The 8414-nt window shown below is 43.8% G+C and overlaps 1 long non-coding RNA gene across 1 annotated transcript; it reads left to right on the top strand.

Moving 5' to 3' along the window:
* The first annotated feature begins 1409 nt into the window (after positions 1 to 1409).
* Positions 1410 to 7811, top strand: LOC128778080 (uncharacterized). Its single transcript, XR_008423475.1, has 2 exons — positions 1410 to 1882; positions 7529 to 7811. It is a non-coding gene; the product is annotated as an uncharacterized LOC128778080 (long non-coding RNA).
* Positions 7812 to 8414: the final 603 nt, after the last annotated feature.

The following is an 8414-nucleotide window of genomic DNA, read 5'->3' as shown; positions in this document are numbered from 1 at the left end:
CTTGTGTTGGTCTTGTACTTCTATTCCTCTTTAGCTGGGAATAGCTCCTTAGCCCCTTTTTTGTTTGTTTGTTTGTTTGTTTGTTTGTTTGTCTTTCATGGCACAGGAAGTTTGAAGAGTATAGGCCTTGCTCCCTCATGCTCAGATCCAGGTTTGGGGCCCCACACTTTCGGGAAATCCACTCTGGCCCTCCTCTACCTGCATCTCCCAAGTCTAGAGTCAAGGAGGCAAGCCCATGGGAACCTGCCCACTTCCTTCCAGACCAAAGGTCAGCAAACTTTTTCTTTAAAGGAACAGAAGATAGGGGCACCTGGATGGCTCAGTCAGTTAGGCGTCCAACTTCAACTCAGGTCATGATTTCACAGTTTGTGGGCTCAAGCCCCACGTCAGGCTCTGAGCTGACAGCTCGGAGCCTGGAGCCTGCTTCAGATTCTGTGTGTCTCTCTCTCTCTTTCTGTCCCTTCCCTGCTTGTGCGCTCTCTCTTTCTCAAAAACAAATAAATAAGCATTAGAAAAAAACTAATAAAGGAACAGAGAATAAATATTTTAGGCTTTGTAGCCCTGAAGATGTCTGCTCTAACTCCTCAGCTGTGCCATTGTGTAACAAGAAAGCAGCCACAGATGATATGTAAATGAAGAAGTGTGGCTGGGATTCCAATAACATTTTATTTACAAAATCAGACAGAGGGCCTCGATTTGGCCCAGGAGCATAGCTTACTAACCACTTTTCTAATCCATGCCGTGGCTACCCAAAGATCCACAATACCATGCCCCAACAGCCTCATGCCCCCTATACAGGACTGGCCTGTGTGGGCCTCTCTTCCACTTCCCAGGTTCCAGTGTGGGACTCCAAGGAATCTAAAAAGTCTACATTTGAACCTGGCCTTCAGCTTGGTCTGAAGGTATACTTTGTCCAGAGAAAAAAGAACTTAACATATTTTATTCAACCATTTATTGCTTGAATTATAACTTTTAAACATTCAGACATATGGTATGTGGTCTCCATTTATATTTTGCCCTTGCCCCAGAATGCAAGGGGCAACCTGTGCAAAAGCACAAACACTTCTCAGAACAGCCTCAGCCAGCTGAACGGGTCCCCACAGGCGCTCATCTGCAAAGGGAATCTGCGAGCTGGCTCCTATCTCCACATCGCTCCGGGAGAGTCTGGAGAGACCTGTGGCAATGCCGCGCAGCCTCCCTCGCCTTCAGCTCCTCGGCTTGGCTGCAGGCCCCACGATCAGTGCTCATGTTCTCAGTGACAGAACAAGGATGACACCAACTGGCCAGTTCCTCATTCCTCCTATCAGATACTTCTGGAACGTCTTTTCTTTCTAGTTTATCTAACTACTTTCTTTGAACCTCTTGATGTTTGAACAACACATTCCTTTGTGGCAGATGGAAGACCTCTGAAGGTTGCTTTTTGTCTCCCTTTATCATTCATTTAACATACTATCCCTACCATGATGACTCCCACCTCTGTCGTCACCACCGCTGCCACCACCGTCACCATCACCACGACCATCACCGCCACCACCGTCACCCTCATCATGACCCCCGCTGCCACCGCCATGACTGCCACCGTCACCATGACTACCGCCACCTCTGCCATCACCACACTGCCACCACTTCCTCTGTGCTCACCGCAGAGCCTATAAGTCACATTTCCGTCACTCAGAACACTCCAAACCCAGAAGACGTTGTAGGGGGTCGCCATCTTACCAACACTAGTGCATACTCGTGTCCAAGAGACTTTGGAACTCCAACTAGCTACCTACGCAAACACCAGTATGGTGCCCAGATCTTGTAAGCAGTGCAGTGTATTGGGAAAGACGATCGATTCTCTAAAATGTTACCCCATGAAGTACTTCTAACTTTTTTAGAGGTAAGTGATGAGTATTGGTCTAAATATCATTTTCAATAAAGTAATACTTTTGGCAAGGCATCCAATAACATCTAAATCTAAGAATATACTGCTATGTAATTTACATAATTACTAGACTCTAGTAACATATAATTTGCTGTTATATAGTTTACTCTTCTTTTCATTATTTTGCTCTATTTTTTTACTTTTGTCCTAAAATCGTGTTCTATAAACTCTAAAAGTTGTTCCACTGTAATTTGTTTTCTCTTTATGATGCTTTGAATCGCCAGGAGAAGGCCATTTTTATGAAAGTGATTTGCAATACTATATTGATGAGTTACTCTATCATTTTTATTTGCCAATAGTTATGCCTATACTTATCATAATTTACTTCTTTATACCCTCAATAACTCAAGTCACTGTCAAAACACATAATTAGGCAAGATATGAGACAGAACAAACACGGGAATTTTGCACACAAACATATAGGGCTGAATCAGTTATTGAGTGGATTCCCTTCTCTTCTAGCTGCGATAGAAAGAGCTGAGGTTTGGACTGAAAAGCCTCAAGTGCTGGTTTTGGCTCAGCCAAAACCCCCTGAGGTCAAAACCACCACCTTCCCTGGCCCTTAGTTTTCTTCCCACTGTAAAGAGAGGAGCATGATAATGCTGGTTCTCTGCTCTGCAATGCAGGTCATAGGAAGATCAAATGATAAATGCTTTATTAGCAGTACCTTAATGGGCTGGTCAGTATCATTTCACGGCGTGTCAAGGCTGTTCATGGGATCATGATCCCTAATGCTGTGGTGGCATTGTGTTCCTTTGACAGATGTCATCCGAACAGATAATGTGCTGGAGCAGCCCTCTGTCTCTTTATTGGAACTCTATCTTGGGAATGAGGGCCTTCTTAAATTTTGCGTGTTAGGTACCTGCCTTGCTTCACCCTTGCCGTGGCCCTGGTACCCTGGGAGAGATACTTACAAAGCCCACAGATACAGGAATAAGCATTGTCATTGTTTCCTGGCCTATTGTGCTCTGGTTATTGAAGCTCCATCACAGAGGGGCTGGCCTTCTGCATTCCTTTACATCAAGCTAACCGTGGGCCTAGAAGTCATTGGATTTTAACTTCATGTCCCATCTTGTGGCTGCCCATGGACTAAGTCTCCCCTCTCTGCAAACTTTACATCTATATATACACTTCAGGAAAACAAAACAAAACAAAACAAAAGCAGCTATGAAGCTGTGTTACAGATTCTCTTTTCAGTCTTGGACCTGGGGTTGATGTACCTCACCGGATTTGGGGAATTTTGAACACTGGTATTTGGAATTTTTTTTTCTACCCCATCCTTTTTTTCCTCTCCTTTTGGGACTCCAAATGCACATCTAATAGACCATTTTGATATTTTCCCAAAAGTCACAGAGACTCTTACTCATCTTCCTCAATCATTTTCTCCCTATTCAAATCTTCATTTGAATAATTTCTACTGACTTGTCTTCAACTTGACTCTCTTGTATCCAGTCTGCCATTAGGCCACCCCAAGGATGTCTTTGATTTCTTTTTTTTTTTTTTGTCTCTTTATTTTTTTTATTTTTTTATTTTTTTATTTTTATTTATTTATTTATTTTTTAATATATGAAATTTACTGTCAAATTGGTTTCCATACAACACCCAGTGCTCATCCCAAAAGGTGCCCTCCTCAATACCCATCACCCACCCTGCCCTCCCTCCCACCCCGATGTCTTTGATTTCTGACAATACTCAACTCTGGGCTTACTTTTGGTTTTCTATAAAAAGATTTGGGAGTTCCTCGAGCCCCTCCTACTTGTCAGGACTTGAACTTCAAACTAGTACAGAAATATCTGCCTAAAATTCTACCTAAAACTTTCACTGGGGTCCCTGAGGTCCTGCCCTGTGCATGTTCCCTTTAGGAGTCAGCCAGAGATTTGGGGGAATTTATATGCACATTTTGTAGTATGACTCTCTCCTTCCTGGGAGGTCACCCCTCAATTCCCAACTGTTTTGGCAGCCCCAAAATCTAAGCTCAGTCTCTTCAGCTACTAAAACCACCTCTTTATATCTTAACCCTACTCTACAAGGTGCCGTGTGTTGCCGAAAGGCGGAATGTCCTCAGAGGAAAAGCCTAATAAATTGGCACTAAACCTATTTCCTTCCCTTCTTACAAGACTCATGTTCCCTTCAATTCCTGCCTGCTCTAGATTGTTTACCAGTGCCTTCAAGCAATAACATTAAAAAATGTTTTTCTTCTAGGGTTAGTAATCGTTATAAACAAGTAAGTGGGTCCAATACAAGATACTGTCATTTCCAGAATTAAAACCCCACCTTCCATAGAATTTTTTTTAAAAGATGTTTATGTATTATTTTTGAGAGAGAGAGAGAGAGAGAGAGAGAGAGAGAAGGCAAGTGGGGAGGAGGCAGAGGATCCAAAGCAGGCTCTGCACTGACAGCAGAGAGCCCGAAGCGAGCTCCCTGCAGGGCTTGAACTCACAAACCGAGAGATTATGGCCGAAGCCGAAGTGGGACGCTTAACGGACCGAGCCACCCAGGCACCCCCCTTCCATAGCATTTTAAAGGAGCTACTTTTCCTCTGACGCTCAATTGTAATAGAATTAAATGCAGTAAAGAGAGAAGTCTCAATTATTTCCTTTCTTTAAAAAAGCTTTTGTTGTGATAGAGTATACATAACATAAAATTGACCAATTTCACCATTTTTAAGTGTATAGTTTGGTGGCTTTGAGTGTATTCAGACTGTTGTACAACCATCACCACCACCTCTCCCCAAACTGAAAACTCTGTACTCATTAAACAGTAACTCCCCATGACCCCTGCCACCAACCCCTGGTAACCACCATGCTACTTTCTGTCTCCGTGAATTTGGCTATTCCAGGTACTTCATACAAGTGCAATCAAACAATATCTGTCCTTTTGTTGGAATGCCCCCTCTTCCAAATAAGTAAACTCTGGTTAAATGGCTGTTTAACCTCACATTTTTATTTCCGTGCCTTCCCACTACCCTACTGAAAGAACAGTAAAAGAGGTAAAAGGTGCAAATCCACAACCAGAGCTGGGAACTTCAGTAGAAATCGAAGAGATAAGAAATTTCAACAGCCTTATTGATGATGTAAAATGGAGGGCGGACACAAAGAACAAATATTGTATGATTCCCCTGATATGAGGTTCCTGGAGTAGTCAAATCATAGAGACAGAGGGTAGAATAGTGGTTGCCAGGGGCTGTGGGGAGGGGAGAACAGGGGGGTATTGTTTACCAGGTACAGAGTTTCAGTTTGAGTAGATGGGAAAGTTCTGAAGGTAGATGGTGGTGACGGCTGCACAACACTGTGAATGTAGTTAATGCCACCAAACCTTACACGCAAAAATGGTGAAAATGGTCAATTTTATGTCTATTTTACTGGACATACACACAAAAAACCGAGAATGGAGGCAACTGATAAAGGCAAGTACAGGAGGCCAAGGACTGGAATGCACATGGCGGGGAAGGAAACAGCAGCCAAGCAGAGAGCAAATCATCCCTTTGGACTCCCAAGTGGCTTGTGTCATATAAATACCCAGTACAACAAAGGGTAGGAGTAAGACAAGGGGCTGAACCTTGCCCACTCCCCACCACTCGGAACCAGCAGCCATGTGCTGGCTTGACATACACCATCCCCAGAAATAGGGCAAAGGTTCTTCTCTAAAAGAGAATCGAACATCCCCAAACTTCCACAATCTGTCATCTAGAGGTTCACCAGCTAACTGTCTAAGAGAGTGGCTTCCCACCTGATCACCCTAAGTGAATTCCTTCAATTTGTGAGCCCCCTGCAAGCCCAGAGGTCCCATCCAGAGATTCCCTATGATCCTGTTCTCATATGTGCTCCAATAGTCACCAGACTTTGAGGAAAGCCTCCAAAAGGAAGAGTCACACTAAGATAAGCAAAACAAAACATAGCACCAAGAGGCGAGGGCCATCCTCATACCACGGAACTATGGGTAGAGCAAAGGCTGTGCATGGTCAGAACAGGCACCACCCAGACATGACAAGCCCACCTTACAATGCATACAGCCTGGACATCAGTCCCGCATGAGGGAAATAAAGGCAACTAGGGAATGGAAAAGAACTTTAAAATATCCTTAAGTACTACCCCTGTAAGATAAACCTTCATTTAACATAGCTAGAAATTAAGATAATGTCTAAAATGGATGAATCAAGAACTGGTGATGTAAGCATATTATTTAGAGAAACCACCAAGAGAAACAGCCGAATGAGTTAAAAGCGGCTGCCTCCGTAGGACCACGGCGGGGGAGACATAGGCTGGGAATAATTGCCCTGCGATAGAAGCCCGTCTGCATGATTTGATGGTTTAACCTTGTGCATGTATTAGCAGTACTTTGATTTTTTTTTAATGTTTTTTTTTTTTAAGAAAATGACTGGAAGTTTTGTTGTTTTTTTTTTTTTCCTCATGTAGCATTGTTTCATTCTGGAATTTTCCAATTAAGCTTTTGGCTAAACACATACATATGATAATGATAATTATTCAGGAATCGGGAGGTTTGTAAAAACACTGTGTGCCATTAGAGTAATCAAGCTCAGCTCTAACACATCTTGGCTTTTCAGGATAATTAGACCACACTGGAGGCCCAGATGGGGTGAATGAGAAAGCCATGGGTGTCTGCCATATAGTAACAAGAAAACATCACCCAGAACTACTCAACTGGCAATTGAAATTTGCATGTTAACTTAGTACACAACAAGAAATGAATAAAAATGCCTGGATTGGAGGCAAAACATTTCACTTTAAAAAAAAAAAAAAAAAACAAACATAGAACACAGGTGCCATAATGAAGCCCCTACACCACTCATTTAAGGCCTCACGTATTAAAATAGAATCTGTAAAGCTGGAAGTCGTTCCTTCTGTATCTCCTATTTTTTAAAAAGGTCACCTTCTGGGGCACCTGGGTGGTTCAGTGGGTCAAGCATCCGACTCTTGATTTTGGCTCGGGTCATGATCCCAGGGGCATGGGATCGAGCCACGATTTGGGCTCCATGCCGAGCATGGAGCCTGGTTAAAGATTCTCTCTCCCTCTGCCCCTCATGCTCTGTCTCCTAAAAATAAAAAAATAAAAAGTAAAATAAAAAAGGTCACCTTCACTGTATCTTTCTTGAAAGTTTACAAAATGCCAAAAAATAATTGGTCTCTTGACAGAGAGAGACCGACCGGTATTTTGCAGGTCTGCACATGGTCCTAAGTCAGTACTTGAGAATGCAGTGGTGAAAAGGCACATATACAGTCCCTGCTCTCGGCACAACTTGTGAACTAATGTTGAAAATGGATACATATACAGGCAATTCACCACACTGTGATTAGCTCAATGGCAGAGTTAGCACAGGTTGGATAGGAAGGTTGGATAGGATCGCTTGGACAGAGCAACTATCTCAACAGCTGCTCTCAGGACAGCAATGAGAAGGCCCTTGGACTGGAGTGGTATCTAGACTTAGAGCTGCAATGAGAAGGCTCCAGAGGGGGATTCAGAGAGAAGATTTACGTGGCTTCTGGAATGGAGGACAAAGCCTGGAGGGTGGAGAGAATGAAAGAGGACTTGGGCTGCTTCCAATTTTGATCTCAAACTTCCTAGTTGGGTTCTTCTTTCCAGCTTGGTTCGTGGCTCAGATGAAGACCCTGAGGGCAAAGCATCCCGCGATGGGACCTGAACCTACCCCCTCAAGCAACAAGGACTGCTCTGAGCCAGCAAGACCCTGCCAGTGATTGAGTCCGAGACATGGATTGACCTGATCTTTACTGCCCAGGTGCACAGACCACACTTTTTTTAAAAACCTGGAAGTATTTTCTACACTTTGGAGACCATTGAGACACCAGTCTACTGTGTTCCTGGTGTTGGCCTCCCTTAAATAAATTCCTTTCTTGTTTCACCTCCACTCATTTCTCTGCCTTTGGATTTTGTCAGCAGCAAGTGGCTCGACTTGCCACACTCCACCCCACCGCCCCACCCCCACCCCTGCCCCTCGCCAGTGCTGCTGCACCAACTGTACCCAGCAACAAGAATGTGGGACAGTAAAGGGGAGTAATAAGAGTTGAGACAGGAGGGGCACCTGGGTGGCTCTGTCAGTTGAGCGTCTGACTTTAGCTCAAGTCATGATCTCACCATTAGTGAGTTCGAGCCCTGCATCGGGCTCTGTGCTGATGGCTTGGAGCCTGCTTGGGATTCTGTGTGTGTCTCTCTCTCTGCTCCTCCCCTGCTCACACTCTGTCCTTCTCTCTTAAAATAAAAAATAACTAAATATTAAAAAAAAAAAAAGTTGAGACAGGAGACTTCAAGAGCCAGTTCACACAGGGTTTTGTAAACAGACCCCAGGTTATTCTAAGGTCACAGAGCCACAGAAGTCATTGAAGGTTTTCTGAGGTAAGGTTTGAGGGCCAGATCTCACATCCTAAGATTTGCATTTTATAAATCTTTTCCTTGGGGCGTGGTTAAGCGTCATACTCTTGATTTCAGCTGAGGTCATGATCTTGAGGTTCGT

Source organism: Panthera pardus, unplaced genomic scaffold (assembly GCF_024362965.1).
Source record: "Panthera pardus isolate Hobbes unplaced genomic scaffold, ASM2436296v1 HiC_scaffold_18, whole genome shotgun sequence".
In the NCBI taxonomy this organism is placed as follows: domain Eukaryota; kingdom Metazoa; phylum Chordata; class Mammalia; order Carnivora; family Felidae; genus Panthera; species Panthera pardus.
The sequence above is the reverse complement of the archived record's forward strand: the minus strand, read 5'-3'. Positions and strand labels throughout refer to the sequence as shown.